The 17,629-nt window shown below is 33.3% G+C and overlaps 1 long non-coding RNA gene across 1 annotated transcript in view; it reads right to left on the bottom strand.

Annotated features, from left to right (window-relative positions):
* The window catches only part of LOC118540106 (uncharacterized), a 1,202,880-nt gene that overhangs the window by 734,283 nt on the left and 450,968 nt on the right, over positions 1 to 17,629 (bottom strand). The gene's annotated exons all lie outside the window — the stretch shown is intronic.

The following is a 17,629-nucleotide window of genomic DNA, read 5'->3' on the forward strand; positions in this document are numbered from 1 at the left end:
AGGCAGTAACCTCTTCGACGTCGGCCACAGCAACTTCTTTCAAGATACATCTCCAAAGGCAAGTGAAACAAAAGCAAAAATGAACTTTTGGGACTTCATCAAGATAAAAGTTCCTGTACAGCAAAGGCAACAGTCAAAAAAACAAAGAGGCAACCCACAGAATGGGAGAAGATATTTGCAAATGACACTACAGACAAAGGGCTGATATCCAAGATCTATGAAGAACTTCTCAAACTCAACACCCAAAAAACAAATAAGTCAAAAAATGGGTGGAAGACATGAACAGACACTTCTCCAAAGAAGACATACAAATGGCTACTAGACACATGAAAAAAGTTCATCATCATTAGCCATCAGGGAAATTCAAATCAAAACTACATTGAGATACCACCTTACACCAGTTAGAATGGCAAAAATTGACAAGGCAAGAAACAATAAATGTTGGAGAGGTTGTGGAGAAAGGGGAACCCTCTTACACTGTTGGTGGGAATGCAAGTTGGTATAGCCACTTTGGAAAACAGTGTGGAGGTTCCTCAAAAAATTAAAAATAGAGCTACCCTATGACCCAGCAATTGCACTCCTGGGTATTTACCCCAAAGACACAGAGGTAGTGAAAAGAAGGGCCATATGCACCCGAATGATCATAGCAGCAATAGTCAACCTGGGGAATGAGCCGAGATGCCCTTCAACAGATGAATGGATAAAGAAGATGTGGTCCATATATACAATGGAATATTACTCAGCCATCAGAAAGGATAAATACCCAACCTTTACATCAACATGGTTGGGACTGGAAGAGATTATGTTAAGTGAAATAAGTCAAGCAGAGAAAGTCAATTATCATATGGTTTCACTTATTTGTGGAACATAAGGAATAGCACGGAGGACATTAGGAGGAGGAAGGGAAAAATGAAGGGGGGGGAGAATCGGAAGGGGAGACGAACCATGAGAGACTATGGACTCTGAGAAACAAACTGAGGGTTTTAGAGGGGAGGGGGTTGTGGGAATGGGTTAGCCCACTGATGAGTATTAAGGAGGGCATGTATTGCTTGGAGAACTGGGTGTTATACGAAAACAATGAATCATGGAACACTACATCAAAACCTAATGATGTACTGTATGGTGACTAACATAACATAATAAAATAAAATTAAATTTAAAAAACTAAATCTTTTGGAAGAATAAAAAAATATATAATAGCCAGTTTTGAAGGACAGGCTTTCCTGCCTCTGCATGATAAAGTAGATTCAGAGAGAAGTGTAGTCCTCATATGGGGCTTAGAGATGGTTCCTCTACCACTTTTACTTTCAGGGTTGGCTTCAAAAGACAAGGGTGGGGATATAATTCTCCAGAGAGTTTGGCATATCTGGAGTTAAGTGAAACTTAATTCTCACTGTACAGAGTACAGGAGAAATATCCTATACTACCGAGTGTGGGAATAGAAGTGATAGATACATTTGGAATCAGAAGCAAAGAGGGCTAATGTTGTTCTACTTACTCTCTATTGGCTGTGAACTTCTATGGGACAGCAGCCTTAGGGAACTGACTGGAAAACAGATTGTTAAGTGTGTGTTGACTGCAGTTGGCTGAATTGGCAAGATATTACACAAAGTAATACTGACCGCAAAAGAAAGCCAGTGTGCAAGGAGTACTGAAAGATAATACCAAGTCCTGAAAACAGAAACCTACAGTTTTGAAAAATGTAATTTATTTTTCAACCCTAACTAGTAAAAGATTAAAAGGAGAAATCCTAAGAGAAACAAAAGACAAAGTAAAAACTGTATCTCAGGCTTTCACAAAGATCAAATCAAATATATAGTTATCTATCACATCTGTGTGAGGCAGGTTATAAGATAAATGCAAATAATTTCTTCCTTTTGGTATTCCACCCTGTGTATTTCTCTTCCCTTGAGTTTGGAAAGGCCTATTATTGGCATCTAAACAATGGCAAAGGTGATGCCTGTTACCTGTAAGATTATGTTACATAAGATAGAAACTACCATCTTGCCTGCAGTTTCTGTTTCTTGCAGGTTTTAGTGGAACAAAAAAGGAGGCTACAGCATATCATGTAAAGATACTGAATTTTGAGATATAGCTGTGAATGAATGGGATATTTTGGCTTTGCCTCACAAGGATGAGTGTATTTTGCCTATGGAAAGGTCAGCTGAATATGTGCTGACTAGAAGATAAACAGTAGTAGTCACTGATGCTTACATCAAATTGTTTTTGTTCTCCCTTTTTTAGGAACTGGATAGAATTGGACTTCATTGCCCCCTATGAAATTATACATGATTATGTGACTTTCTTTGGCCAAGGAAATGTAAATAAATGGCATATGTTATTTCCTAGCTGAAATTCTAAGAATCTATGCACAGTATACCACATCTCTTCCCACTTCTCTGGTGACCACTGAAGACTGTGTAGGAACAAAGCCTCTAATAGCCTGGATCTCTTTGTAAATACAAAGAAACAAATTTTAAGGCAACGCATACTGGAGTATCATGAGCTGATACATCAACTTGTAAGATTATTGGCATATTTATTATTAACACAGTATAACCTAGCCTACTGAAACATGCATATGTTTCGTATATGTGTGTGTATATATATATATATATACATATATATATATATATACACATATATATATATTCATATATGAAACATGCAGGCATCCTTGATTTCCACATAACTTGAAGAGTGTGATTCCAGTTTCTTATGTACAGTAGGAATGATTTAGAAGAAAGGATTAGGTCTCTGCAGCTGAACATATTTCAGCTTTAATTCTGGCTCACTCATACTTTATAATTTCCAGAAAACTGCTAAAGTTTTCTGATCTTTGTTCTTTTACAGAAATGATATAAAAACACAAACCTAATAAAGTTATCTTAAGGAAAAAGTGAGAGAGCTTTGAAAAGGTAGGATCATAAATAATATGTGAACATAGTATGTGCCTTATAGGTTTTACTTCCTCTTTCTAATTCCTAATAAAACCCACACTTTAAAAATTAAGACTAAATCGAGTTAAGAGATAAAATGCCATATGTATATAAGATGTTCAGAAGGAAAATTCAGAGTTTAATGTATGAGCTATACAAAGAGAAATAGGAACTAAAATTAATTCAATTGAATGGGTTTTATTTATCATGATTGAAGCAATGTTGACAGAATGTAGCAGGACCTGATTGATACTAACTTAGAATGACTCTCACTGATTCACTTACAGTGAATGTTGAGAGATTATATACATCAACTTGTATGTACATTCATTTCATTAAAGTTTTTATTCTGCAAATTTCTAAATCCCCGTAAAATCAATAACTTTAATTTGGATCCTTAAAGTAATGAACTCTAAACATTAACAAGCCACAAAAAGGGCAAACTTTAATTTATTATGCTTAATGTCTTTGTTGACTACTACCTTACCTATGGCTTTAGTGAGAAATTACATTATTTTACTGCTATGCAATTTTTTTAAAAAATTAAGAGTCTAATTTGTTTATCAGATACAATGCCCAAAGAATAAACTGGTGATTTCAATGACATTTAACTGTTTACAAGAAAAAAAAAAAAGGAAGAGGAGGAGAAGAAAGAGGAGGAAGAGGAGGAAGAAGAGAAAGAAGAGGGGGAGGGAGGTGGAGAGGAAGAAAAGAAGGAAGGAAGGAAGGGAGGGAGGGAAAGAACATAGAACCTAATAATATGTAAGGTATAAAATATTATAGGAGGTAATAACCCCAAAATTTACAGCATATTCCTCTTAGTCACATAAAAGTTATCAAACTTTTTGACAACCATTCTCTTTTGGTAATATTGCATCATTCCTACCAAGTAGGCAATGAAAACCATTTACTGTCAATGTAGATTCCAAATGATTATATTGTAGTAAGACAATAAATTATTTACTTGATTTAATGAACAAGTGATTCTACAAAAATCACACACACACACACACACACAAAAATATATATATATAGCCAAATTGAAAATAATTCTAAAGTTCTCCATTAAGACATCATTTAGGTATAACTTATTCCTGATATCACTTTAATTAAATCCTTTCTTTTTTACACAATGCACACAATGGTCATTCTGAGGGCTAAAACAGTACTTTAGTCTTGATCTTATTTTATTAGTTTCATCTTTCTTTTTTTATCCAATTTTATAATTATTTTCCTCTGAGGATTTTTGCCAAGATGAGGCATTAGGTTTGCAAAAAAGAAAAAACAAATCACCAGTTGGTCAGCTTCAAATGCCAAACTATGTTCTTACAATAAAAATATTTGTAGCTAAATTTGGAAGCAAAAATGTGTACAGACCTACCATAAGAAATGGGTAAGTCTAGCTGTATATGTGGGTTTTCAAAACTGTAGTTTATTTGTCAAAAGTTTTTGAATTATGCAATACTTCACATAGATAACTTTCTGCCTTCATATTTAAACCCATTTACTTAAAGAATAAAAATAGATGAATCACCTTTTCATTTTCTCTCAATATATATTTCCTAAACAGCTAAGGGATTGTGTGAATGGATATTATTTAGCCCTCTAGTGAAAAGATATGTTGCCTGAGTCTTATTAGAAGAGTTTTCATAAACACATTTAAGGGTTTCCTCTGGGATAAAGACGATTCTAAGCACTGATAGAAAATAAACTAGGGTAATATAAATTTTAAAATGTGGATATTTTCAAGATGTAAAAATTCCCTAATTTGGTAAAAATTAGGATTTGTGTCTCTACTTATTTCTTAGAAGTATGTATATGATTTGTTACATATCTTATATGTGATATATAGAACAGGGCATATAAAACAAATATTGCCTACAAATATATATTCATACACATTTGCATATACACATACACACATATGCATACACATAGAAAATATTAGTGGATTCAGAAATTATGGAAAATTAATCCTTAATACAGAGACCCTATGCTTACTATTTTTGTGTCTTCCACCACGATGAAATGAAAATATATGCCTCCACAGAAACTTTCATGAATATTTATAACAGCATTATTCATATTAGCTAAAAAGTAGAAATAACCTAAATGTCTATCAGCTGACAAATGGATAAACAAAATATGGTATACCCATATAATGGAATATTATTCAGCCATAAAAATGAAGTACTGATACATTTTTCAACATAGATGAAACATGAAAATATTATGCTAAGTAAAAATGTTTCAAAATATCATATAGTCTGTCATTCTATTTATTTGGCATATCTAAAATAAGAAAATGTAAAGAAAGCAAAAGCAGATTAATAGTTATTTTTAGGTGTGGGGTGGTGGGAAGGAGAATGACTGTGAACTGATAATGGAGTTTCTTTCTGGAGTGATAAAAATGTTCTACATTTGACTTTGTTGATAGTTAAACATATCTGTGAATGTACTAAAAACCACTGAATTGTTGACCTTAAGAAGGTGAATTGCATGTTATGTGAATTATAACTCAATATACCTATTAAAAACATTACAAAAAATTCAAGAAACTGTTTATGTCTGAGCAAAATAAGGGTGAGTGAGGAAGACACACAGGAGACTTTGGAGTAACTGAAAATGTTGTATTTCTAGACTTGGTGGTGTGCACATAATTAAAAATAATTTATACTTTATTCTCATGATTTATATGCATATGTATTTTGCAAATATACATAGAGAGATATATATAGAGATACAGTAAATATCAAGTAATTCAAAATTAATATTTCCATCATGGTTTCCAATGTACCAGAAACTACTTCTAATGTCCCATGTACCTGGTTTTGGTTTAAAATTGTAGTTGATAATTCACTAACACAAATTTGAAATTGCCTTTTGGTGCAAGCAATGGCAATGTTTCCTCTAACTCAAAATGAAACTATTACCAATTTTAAATGAAGTAACTTGTTACTTAAGTAGTACAGTTGGCATATTAAAATAACTTAAATTGAGTCAAACAAACAAATATTGTGCCTTAAAATGGTTCTCATAATAATTTATATCAACTATGCACAGTTCAAAATGCAAATGTTTTTTAAAAGCAATTACTTCCCAAGGCTCATGGTCTTTTCTATAGAACTTCTTGAAACAGATCAAATTCTGAGTTAAACCTCCCTACTTATATTTATTGGCTTGATGTATGCCAGTATTACTATGTAATCTATTTAATAATAGACTAACAGTCTTTCCCTTTGTCTTGGAAGTGGAATAAAATCAGATGGAAAAAAATTAATAATGGTGAAAACCAAATCACTGATTCCACAATGTCTTATGTAATATTCCAACATAGTTAATGATTCACCTTGTAGAATAAGAACAGTGCACAGGTGCACTTGCACAACTCTTTTAGTCCTATCAAGAGTACCTTTCAGCAAGCAAAACATGTCTGTTGTCACTTGGGGAGAGTGACTAAGTAGATTTGGGAACTAGCACCCATGGGTAGTGTAAAGGAGCATGGTTCACATTGTCTGAAATTGCTCATGCCCTGGTTCATCCAGCTGGTAATGAAGCAGTCGGCATCCCATCTCTGGAGTGGAATAGGCAATTATTCTAGCTTGAAACTCTGCCCTTGCAAATTGAGTGTGGCAACAATTCACATTGGCTGTCATTATAAAGTCCCTCAAAATGGGGTAGCTATCTGTAACAGTTCAGAAGGAAAAATCAGAGATGCCTAAAAAGTTTACCTTAACTCCAAATAGATTATTGTACACTGATGATATGGATATTTAAACTGCCTTCTGGGAGACCTTTTTGTACTGTTATATTCTTCAATCTTGCTCCAAATTGCTCCAAATAAACCTAAAATTCAAGTCACGTAGAATATTTCTGTAGATTCTCATTAACCAACCTTCCATCTTGCAATACATTTAGAGAACGAAAACATTTCTCATTCTCCTTCTAGTTACATTTTAATGCTATTACAAGCAATCAAGGGGGAAAAAAAAAACTCCCCCGGGATTCTGACTCTTGGATGTACAGGTAACAACACTATACCTGTAGCTCTCACAGCTCGCTCATGTCTGTATCTCCTGGGGAACTTTTAAAACAATACCTATACCCTATCCACCATCCCCATACTAATTAAATCAGAATTTCTGAGGGTGGGATCAACACGTGGTTGGTTTTTAAGGCACCTCAGATGACTCTAGCATGTATAGATAAGTGATAAGCACTACTAAAAATGTAATACACATGCAAATCACCTAAGCAAGTATTCAAACTGTAGATTTGATTTAAGGTGTTCTGTGGTGGGGTCTAAAAATGTGGATTTCCATCATGTTTCCAGATAATGTGGATGTTGCTGGTTTGTGAACTGCATTAAGTAGGCAGAATCTAGATGAGAACTTCCCTTAATATGACAATTTTCTTAGGAAGCTTTTAAACTTCCTGTGCCTGAGACACTGGACTCACTATCTCAGAAGCTCCAGGGGTGCAATTCAGTCATCAGTATTTTTTAAAGTATCCCAGGTGATTCACACGTACAGAAAATGTTGAGACCTCCACTGATCTAGGTGTTCTCATCAATCCCTGTTACCTGACCATTTTCCCCAACTTTTCTCCTTGATTTAATAAGACCACAGATCTTCCATTAAACAAGTTCTTTGAAGACTTTAATTTCCCCCTCTGCAGCATCGTCATGTCAGCTGCCATGCTGGATTCATTCAATAACTGAAATATCTGCATTTGCAGACACTAATCTCTCCTTTGTAGACACTTTTGTTTTCTTTAGTTAAATACCCAGTAGTGGAATTACTGGATCATTTCTATTTGTAAATTTGGTATTTCTATTTGTAATTTTGAGGTACCTCCACACGTTTTTCCACAGTAGCTGTGCCAATTTACATTCCCACCACCCATGCAGGAGTGTAGACACTAATCTTCTCTTTGCAATAGTCAGCATGCATTTAAGGCCTTCATTATCCTTTATCTACAATGGCCTACTTTCTAGATGACTCAAATTATTTAAAAACTCATTCAATCTATTTTGCCCAATGTTGTTAAATTAGTCTCTTTAAACCACTCCTGAAATGGCATTATTCCCTTGTTTAGAATCTTCATGTTGCCCTTTTGTCTATAAAATTTAAGCAAACCCTCAATAATGTAACATTCAGTATCATCCATATTCAGTATCTACTTAATTTTCACTTAAATTTTCAGTTGATTCTCATTATTTATAGAGATCTCCTGGGGATCTTATGTATGTTTTTCCCACTGACAGTTTGTTCTTCAAACATGGCCTATACTTTCTTATATATGACTATCCCTGCTGTTTCTTTTTTTTTCTTTTTTATGTGTTTTTATTGAAATTCTAGTTAGTTAACATACAGTGTCATATTAATTTCAAGTCTGCAATATAGTGAATTCAACACTTGCATACAATACCCTGTGCTCATCACAAGTGCCCTCTTTTACACCCATCACCTATTTAACCCATGACCCCACCCACCTCTCCTCTTATAACCATCAGTTTGTTCTCAATAGTTGAGAGTCGGCCTCTAGGTTTGCCTCTTTTTACCTTTTTAACCTTCACTCATTTGTTTCTTAAATTACACTTAATGAATGAAATCATATGGTATTTGTCTTTCTCTGACTGACTTATTTCGCTTAGCGTAATACGCTCTAGCTCCATCCTTGTCGTTGTTTCTTGATATTAACCGATAATATCTTTACATCTCAAAAACTTATGCAATCCTAGAATTTTCTTATTATAAATATCTTCATAATACTCCAAAATGAGAAACCTCCTCCTGGAACCCTCCCCTATATTTTGTTATACACTGCTTACAGAAAAATTATGTTATAATTATACTTAATATTTGCCTAATCTCTTTCCCAAATTTCTCTAGGCCTTAAATCCTGGAACAAAGAAACAGAGTCTTAATAATCTCCCAGAAAACCCTGCCCAAAATGAATGACCAATAAATATTCATTAAACTGGAATATATATTTTTTGAATAATCATTATATGCATATTAGTTTAAGATGATTTCTCCCTATAAGTTGAAAGAGTTTAAATTTATAAAACAAATACCACATAAGGAACTATAGTTAATAGTTAATTCCCCAAGTACTCAATGGATTGCACAGTGAGACTGAATATTCTGAAACGACAGCAACTGCCATTTGTACAGTATTTGATAAATAATAGGTTCCCAAAAAATAGATTCACAGAATTCAAAGAGAGGGATTCTTTTGTCAACAAAGGCTTTCAAGAGAAATCTTAAGATTTGTAAAGCCTGTGAGAAAAGATGAAAAAGGCATGTCAGATGAGAAATAAAGTAACTATAAAAGCTGAGGGGAGGAAATGCAAATAGGAGCTTGGATACAGTATGAAGAGACAAGTTTGGCTATGGCAGTATGTAGTGTTTCCTGAGTGTTTTAAAATGGATAATGTCTAAATAAAAATATTAAATATGCAATATATACAAATTATTAAATATTTATAAATATAAAGGTATTTCAAATACCATCTAACCCACAAGGAGAACATGTGTTGAACACTCCTGCATGGGTGGTGGGAATGTCAATTGGCACAGCCACTGTGGAAAAAAGTATGGAGGTTCCTCAAAATGACAAATAGAAATACCAAATTTACAAATAGAAATGATCCATTGATTCCACTATTGGGTATTTAACTAAAGAAAACAAAAACACTAATTTTGAAAAGATGTATGCATCTCTATGTTTATTGCAGCATCATTTACAAGAGCTAAGATATGGAAGCAGCCCAAGTGTCCATCAATAGATGAATGAATAAAGATGTGGTAAAATAAAATATAATATTAATCAGCTATAAAAAAGAATGAGATCTTGTGTTTTGCAACAATCTGGATGGAACTAGAAGGTATTATGGTAAGTAAAATAAATCAGACAGAGAAAGACACCATATGATTTCATTTACACATGGAATCTAAAAAAACAAACAGAAAAAGACTATTAAATACAGAGAACAAACTAAACTGGTGGTTGCTAGGGAGGTGAGGGATGGATGAAATAAAGGGGATTAAGAGGTACAAACTTCCAGTTATACAATAAAAAAGTCACAGAGATTAAAAATACAGCATAGCGAATATAGTTAATAAAACTGTAAGAAGGTTCTTTGGTGATAGACAGTAACTACATTTACTTAGGTGAGCACTGAGTACTGTATAGAATTGGTGATCATGATATATACATGAAACTAATACAACACTGTATGCTAATTATATTTCAATTAAAAAAAGAGCATGGTTAAAAAACAAATACATTTTTACTATTATTAACTTAGAATAATTTGGGACTTGTCAAAAGTGAAACATTTTGTTTACTGATTGCCAGATTCCCTGCATGGATATTCTACAGTAAAACAATACAGAAAACTGGTTTTATAATCAAATAGATAATTATAACAATACATTTAGAATTGGTACATTTATCATTATAATTATATTGTTATTTAAAATCATGGGGATTATGTTATAAACATAACTTACTGCTATTATTTTAAAACAAATATAGTGGTGATATATAGATCTCATAACTGCTACTGAAATATATTAGTCCTGTTTCACAGCTACCAATTTTTATAAAACTTTCCAATTTTTTGAGACATAATTTGCCATTAGTTTGATATTCCTACATTACTACACTGGAATTTGTAAATGCAAAATTTCTCTAGTGTGTTTCTTACCAAGTATCTTTTGAATGTTTACTGTGCATTAGGTTCCCTAGGTTCTTAGATTTTTCTCTCTCTTGTGGTATTTCCCCTTCACCCAGTTATTTTCAAATATTTTCTTTCTATGGTAACCTATTGTGAGGCTACCTAAAAAACTGAGATACATTCCACAAAACATGATTGTAGTTTAAACAGTTTTTGAGTTCTCATGTTTTATCTTTAAATTCCATGCCAAATTTAACACATACATCACAACACATTGAATTTTTAATATAAAATAATGCTCTAAATTAATGATCTTCAGGTAAAATATGCAATTCAATAAAATATGCCATACTTAAGCCTAATAAATACCACCACATACCTTTGCTAGGAAAGTTTCTCCATTTAACTTTGAAAGAAATAATTTCAATCTCATCATACCTAACTATGTACAGGCATCATCCTTTTGTTTTAAAATAAGTATGCCATCGGGGCACCTGGGTGGCTCAGTCGGTTAAGCATCTACCTTTGGCTCAGGTCATGATCCCACAGTCCTGGGATTGAGCCCCACATCGGGCTCCCTGCACAGCTGGGAGCCCGCTTCTCCCACTCTCTGTGCCTGCCTCTCCCCCAGCTTGTGTGCACGCTCTCTCTCTCTCCCTCTGTCAAATAAATAAATAAAAATCTTAAAGTAAATAAATAAAATAAGTATGCCATAATGTCTCTGAAAAAGCTTGTACCATTCAATAGACTGCCTTTTAAATACCATGCAAATACAACAGATATTTCTGCCTCTAAGAAGTTCGAAATTGAGAACAAGATGTAATACACAAATGACCAAAAAAAACCAACATTCTATAAGTATTTTCTACAATGAATAATACAGCATTTAAGCTGAAATAAGACTTAACTTTTAAATGAGGATAATCAGGAAGATCTTCACAAAAAGGTAGTATTTAAGCTGGTCATTACCAATGTATGAGGTTTTCGCAGGTAGCATGGAAACTGAAGAGTTTGGAAAGAAGAAAACATTTGAGCAAAGGCAGAAAACAGAAATACATGAGGCCCTTTTCAGGAACAAAATAACTAATTGATTTTTTTTAAAGATTTTATTTATTTATTTGACAGAGAGAGACACAGCGAGAGAGGGAACACAAGCAGGGGGAGTGGGAGAGCGAGAAGCAGGCTTCTCGCCAAGCAGGGGGCCCGATGCGGGGCTCGATCCCAGGACCCTAGGATCATGACCTGAGCTGAAGGCAGATGCTTAATGACTGAGCCACCCAGGTGTTCCTAATTAATTTATTTTTATTGTCATATAGAATACATGCAATAGATGAAGCTAAGACAGGAAAAGATTATGGAAAATCATGGGTTCTAATACTAAGGAAGTTATACATTTCTGCACAAGATTCTTTGAAGGTTTTTAAAATGAGTGTGACAAGATAAAAACTGTTCTTTAAAAAGTTATTTGGATATGGGGTGTGAAATGGTAAGAAAGCCACTCAGGAATTTAATAGCTATAATCAATATGTTATGTCTTTGTCAATATTGTATGGCTTAAAAAATTATTCTCCAAGAGAACTGAAAGGATGCATTTCTTTAAAAAAAAAAAATCCCTTCAGGGCGCCTGGGTGGCTCAGTTGGTTAAGCGACTGCCTTCGGCTCAGGTCATGATCCTGGAGTCCCTGGATCGAGTCCCGCGTCGGGCTCCCTGCTCGGCAGGGAGTCTGCTTCTCCCTCTGACCCTCCCCCCTCTCATGTGCTCTCTCTCATTCTCTCTCTCTCAAATAAATAAATAAAATCTTTAAAAAAAAAAAAATCCCTTCAGACAGATACCTTTTTAACTATAGAACAGTTTGATCACAATTCTTTCTGGAATGTGTAACATAAACACACATAAATTCAAAATTAAGAAAGCGCAAAAAAAATCAGTACTTCTCTATAGTTAAAAGTCTGTTTCTTGGTTTGCCTCTCTATATTTTTTCCCTTTGCTCATTTGTTTTGTTTCTTAAATTCCACAAATGAGTGGAAATCATAAAGTATTTGCCTTTCTCTAACTGACTTATTTTGCTTAGCATAATACTCTCTAGCTCCATTCATGTTGCTGCAAATGGCAAGATTTTATTCCTTTTGATGGCTGAGTAATATTCCATTATATATATATATATATATATCTCATATATATATATATATATAGTGTGTATATATGTGTGTATATACACACACACACTGTATATATATATAGTGTGTGTGTGGGTATACACACATATATATACATACATACATATACCACATCTTCTTTACCCATCATCAGTCGATGGACATTTGGGCTGTTTCCATAATTTGGCTATTGTAGATAATGCTGCTATAAACATTGGTGGGAGGGATACACCCCTCTGAATTAGTATTTTGGTATTCTTTGGACAAATACCTAGTAGCTTAAGTGTGGGATTGTAGGGTAGTTCTATTTTTAACTTTCTGAGGAAACTCCATACTATTTTTCCAGAGTGGCTGCACCACTTTGCATTCCCACCGCAGTGCAGGAGGGTTCTCTTTCTCCACATCCTCACCAACATCTGTTGTTGCTTGTATTATTGATTTCAGCCATTCTAACAGGTGTGAGGTGATCTTTCATTGTAGTTTTGATTTGCATTTCCCTGATGATCAGTGATGTTGAGCATCTTTTCATGTGCCTATTGGCCATCTGGATGTCTTCTTTGGAAAAATGTCTATTCATGTCTTCTGCCCATTTTTTAATTGGATTACTTGTTTTCTGGGCATTGAGTTTTATAAGTTTGTTATATATTTTGGATACTAATCCTTTATCAGATATGTCATTTGCAAATATTTTCTCCCATTCCATAGGTTGCCTTTTAGTTTTGCTGATTGTTTCCTTTGCTGTGCAGAACAAATGGTGTTGGGAAAACTGGACAGCAACGTGCAAAAGAATGAACCTGGACCACTTTTCTACACCATACACAAAAATTAACCCAAATGGATTAGGGACCTAAATATGAGACATGAAACCATTAAAATCCTAGAGAAGAACTCAGGCAGTAATAAGCTCTTTGACATCAGCCATAGCAAATTCTTACTAGATATTTCTCCTGAGGCAAGGGAAACAAAAGCAAAAATAAACTATTAATACATCATCAAAATAAAAAGTGTCTACCTTCTCTTTAAATCTAGCCAATCCAGCATATAAACAGAGGAAGAAATTCCGTACTCTGTAAAACCAGAGAAAAGAGAAAGCCTCAAATCCAAAACTATGAAAAACAGCTGTTAAATAAATGAGTGTTGGATTAAACTGAACAGAAGATACGCAAAGCTCCCCGGTACAGTCTCAGAAGTCCTAACTAGTGGTCCTATGCCTGGAATAGGAAATTCTGAGGGCTACAGGAACACATGTTAGCCTGTGTCACATGACACTGTACAAGGCAGGTGGGCTGAATAAGGAAATGTGAGGACAATCTATTTGTACTAGATGCAGGGGGTTAGAATAGAACTTTGGAGAAGAGCTGGAAGAAGGCAATCAGATTTGGAACTGGTAAAAAGATAGTGTTAATGAAATACCCTAATCCTAAATTACCACATACAAAACAATATCAACCTGCAAAATACTGAGTTCACTGTGAGTCATAAAGAATTCTTATCCTCAATAAAAGTGAAAAGGATATCAATTATGTTCCGATTGGTGATAAATGTCCAAGACAGAAAATACAGTACAGTTGGTGAGAAAAAGTTGGTGAGAGTTGGCCCTACATTAATATCATTGGAGAGTACAGATGGACTGAACCAGAACCGAGTCTAGAGGCTCAAACAATCACATCAGGATATTACTGCTTTCTCCATATACAAACTTTGATCTCCTCTGTATGATCTTTATTCTTAGGCAGAATCTTCATGGTGGCAAAGATGGCTACAAACTTATCACTAAAAATCTCTGCAAAGAGAGCTCTTTATTCACCATGATTTCAATAATTATTCAAGGACTGTATCTCATTCTATCTTGGTTCATGTGCTTTATTGAATCAATTATTAACAAGAAGAGGTCATTTATTTAGTCATAAGGAAGTTATACCTAGAGCTGAAGGTTAAAGTCAGCCTCACTTAAACCCTAAGAACTAAGTTTAGGACAGGTTGACTTCCTAAAGAAGGAACCATTAGCAAATAAAAATGTAAGGTTCATTAGGCAAACAAAAATAACAATGTCCCTTAGGACTCCTCCTTAGAAAAACTTTAAATGATGAAATAAGTTTCATCAAGAAAATAATGATGAAGCCATGCTGAATGAACTGGCAATGAGGGTCGGATGTAACTAAAAACAAAAATATATTTATGTTAAATTATATTATGTTAAGGAATTATAGTTATTCACAGAACACTTATGGTATAAATCCTAGTGATAGAGAATTGAGAGTATAGTAAAATTGGAAAATAAAGGGTAGGGGAGAGGGGTAGGAGGTGAATTAAAATAAAATAAAGAAATATAAACAAACTGATTTTACCATCTTTCACTCTAGTGTGCTTAAAGATTAAAAATGGGAAATCAGATTCACTTCAGAACAAACACACACCCTTAAGAGATTAATTAAGCATTCAACTTAAGAAGCTAGAAAAAAAATTAATGTAAGGAAAGCAGAAATAATTTAGTTTTTAAAAATGGGCATTAATAAATAAGAAAATGAAAAAATAATAAATTGGAAAACAAAAAGAAAAACATTTTGAAAAAAAACCTACCAGTTAACCTAAACATGGGATAATGCAAAAAAAAAAAGAAAGAAAGAAAGAAAGAAAGAAGGAAAAAAAAAGCTAACTTAAAAATAAAAATGGAAAAATGTGTACTTTGGAAAATTAAAAAAAATATTTTAAAAAATACTTGGCTGAAATGTTTTATTAAGATGGAAAATGTGGATAAAAAATTTTTTAAGAAAATATAAATAGCCTAAACTGATTCAAAAAACAATTTATAAATAAAGAGACCACTAATTTCTGCAGGGGAAAGCAAGAAAATAACTTAACAAAACGTTAATTTCATTCATTCTTATATACACAAATTCTGTTTCTATGATTTTATCATAGAAATACAGTCTTACGGTTAATTCAAAAGATTCACATAGAGGGATACATGCTGAAACATTTTATATAAGAGCTAAAAGTTGGAATCAACATAAATAATCACCTACAGGGACTAGGGTATGTTAAATTGTTATTATTCATACAAAAGAATTCTAGTCAGTGGTTAACTATATTTATACATACTGACAAGGACCGATCTCCCAGTTATGTTACTGAAAACAAAAATTCAAATAAAAACTATTTTTAAGGGAGATATACAACCCGTTGGAATATATAATACCTTATAAATACTACAGATGTATAGATTTTTATGTTATAGCCCTACAATAATTATAACCATATTTGTATATTTACATACGGAAACTTCTGAAAAGACACAGAATGTTATCAGCGGCCATTACTACTAGTCATTAGGGTGAGACCAGGTATTTATTAAGTGTAAAATTTCATTTTCCACTGTATTTTTTTATGTAATATTTTATGTTATTTATTTTCACAATAATCATAAATAAATAATAGAAAGCTCTATACGCTGCTTGAGATCTCATTTAACATGAGGCAACTGAGACAGAAAATTCATCATACATTTATATTATTTTTTTTCAGATAATTTCTGGGAAGACAAAAAAAGATAAAACGCTGAGAGTTTTGTTAAATTTTTAAGATATTTTATTAAAAATTGTACTATGTGTCAAGACCACTAGTAAATTTTTTTACATTTTTTAGGATTTATTTATTTTCTAGAGAGAGAAAAAGAGAGAGCCTGGGAGGGGGAGGGATAGAGGGAGAGGGCAACAGAGTCTCAAGCACAGAGCCCAAAATGTCTCAATCTCACAATCCTGAGATCATGACCTGAGCAGAAACCAAGAGTGGGAAGCTAAACTGTGCCACCAAGGTGCCCTCCATTAGTAAGTACTTTTATCTAATTCATTATGTATACTAGGTTTTATGCTAGATATAAAAAGAGAAGCACTTTAAGATGCCTGCTCTCAAGCAGATTAGAGTAGAATAATGTTTTTAAAGCAAACAATTATCACTACATTAAAAACTAATGATGTATTGTATGGTGACTAACCTAACATAATAAAATTAAATTTAAAAAATAAAAAAATAAAGCAAACAATTATACAAGGTAAACTCTAAGTGCAAAATCAATAGATGAAGACTTAACCCAAATATTACACCAATGTAATTGAATTTTAAACTCTCATACTTCCAATTCTTCAAATTTCTGCCCCCCCCCACCACAAGGTTTGATTTTACTAAAATCTATTTTCACTTTATTAACTGCATTAAATATCTAATTAATTTGCATCAAAATATAAAATAATTATTTTGTATTTATATCCTATTTATTATCTTACTTTGCCACAAGAGAAATAACCCATATGTTCTTACAGGGAATCCTGGAAACAAGAATTCTTTCTTAGAATCTTTACATACTTGGAATTATTTCCAGAATGCCTTTTGTTATGAAACTAAGGAATTAATTTAGTCAAACCTGGGAGTGTTTAAATCAAAGATAAAATGCAAATGTTACCAAATAAGTCTGGCACTCCAAAATGCAGTGATTCTTAAATATCCAGAATGAGATCAATTTAAAGTAGGTTAATACGTTTATTTCTAAAAACTGCAAAACTATATGGAAGTGTTTAACCACCAAACAGGGTACTATTGCTAAGCATTCTAGCTTAAGGTTTTGTGGAAAAAACAAGAGAAAACAGCTTTCACGACACATAGAAGAGAGATGCCATAATTTAATTCTAAGCCTGAAATGAACTAACAAACACTGCAGTACAATGTGACACATCCTTCGTGATAGCATACAGTATTTTAGAGTTTTTAGAGCTAATTAGAAGCACATACCTTTCTTTATCTTAGCAAGTGAGAACAGAGTCAGCTTTTTGAGTTCTAGCCAGATGCTGAT

Source organism: Halichoerus grypus, chromosome 2 (assembly GCF_964656455.1).
Source record: "Halichoerus grypus chromosome 2, mHalGry1.hap1.1, whole genome shotgun sequence".
NCBI classification, from domain to species: domain Eukaryota; kingdom Metazoa; phylum Chordata; class Mammalia; order Carnivora; family Phocidae; genus Halichoerus; species Halichoerus grypus.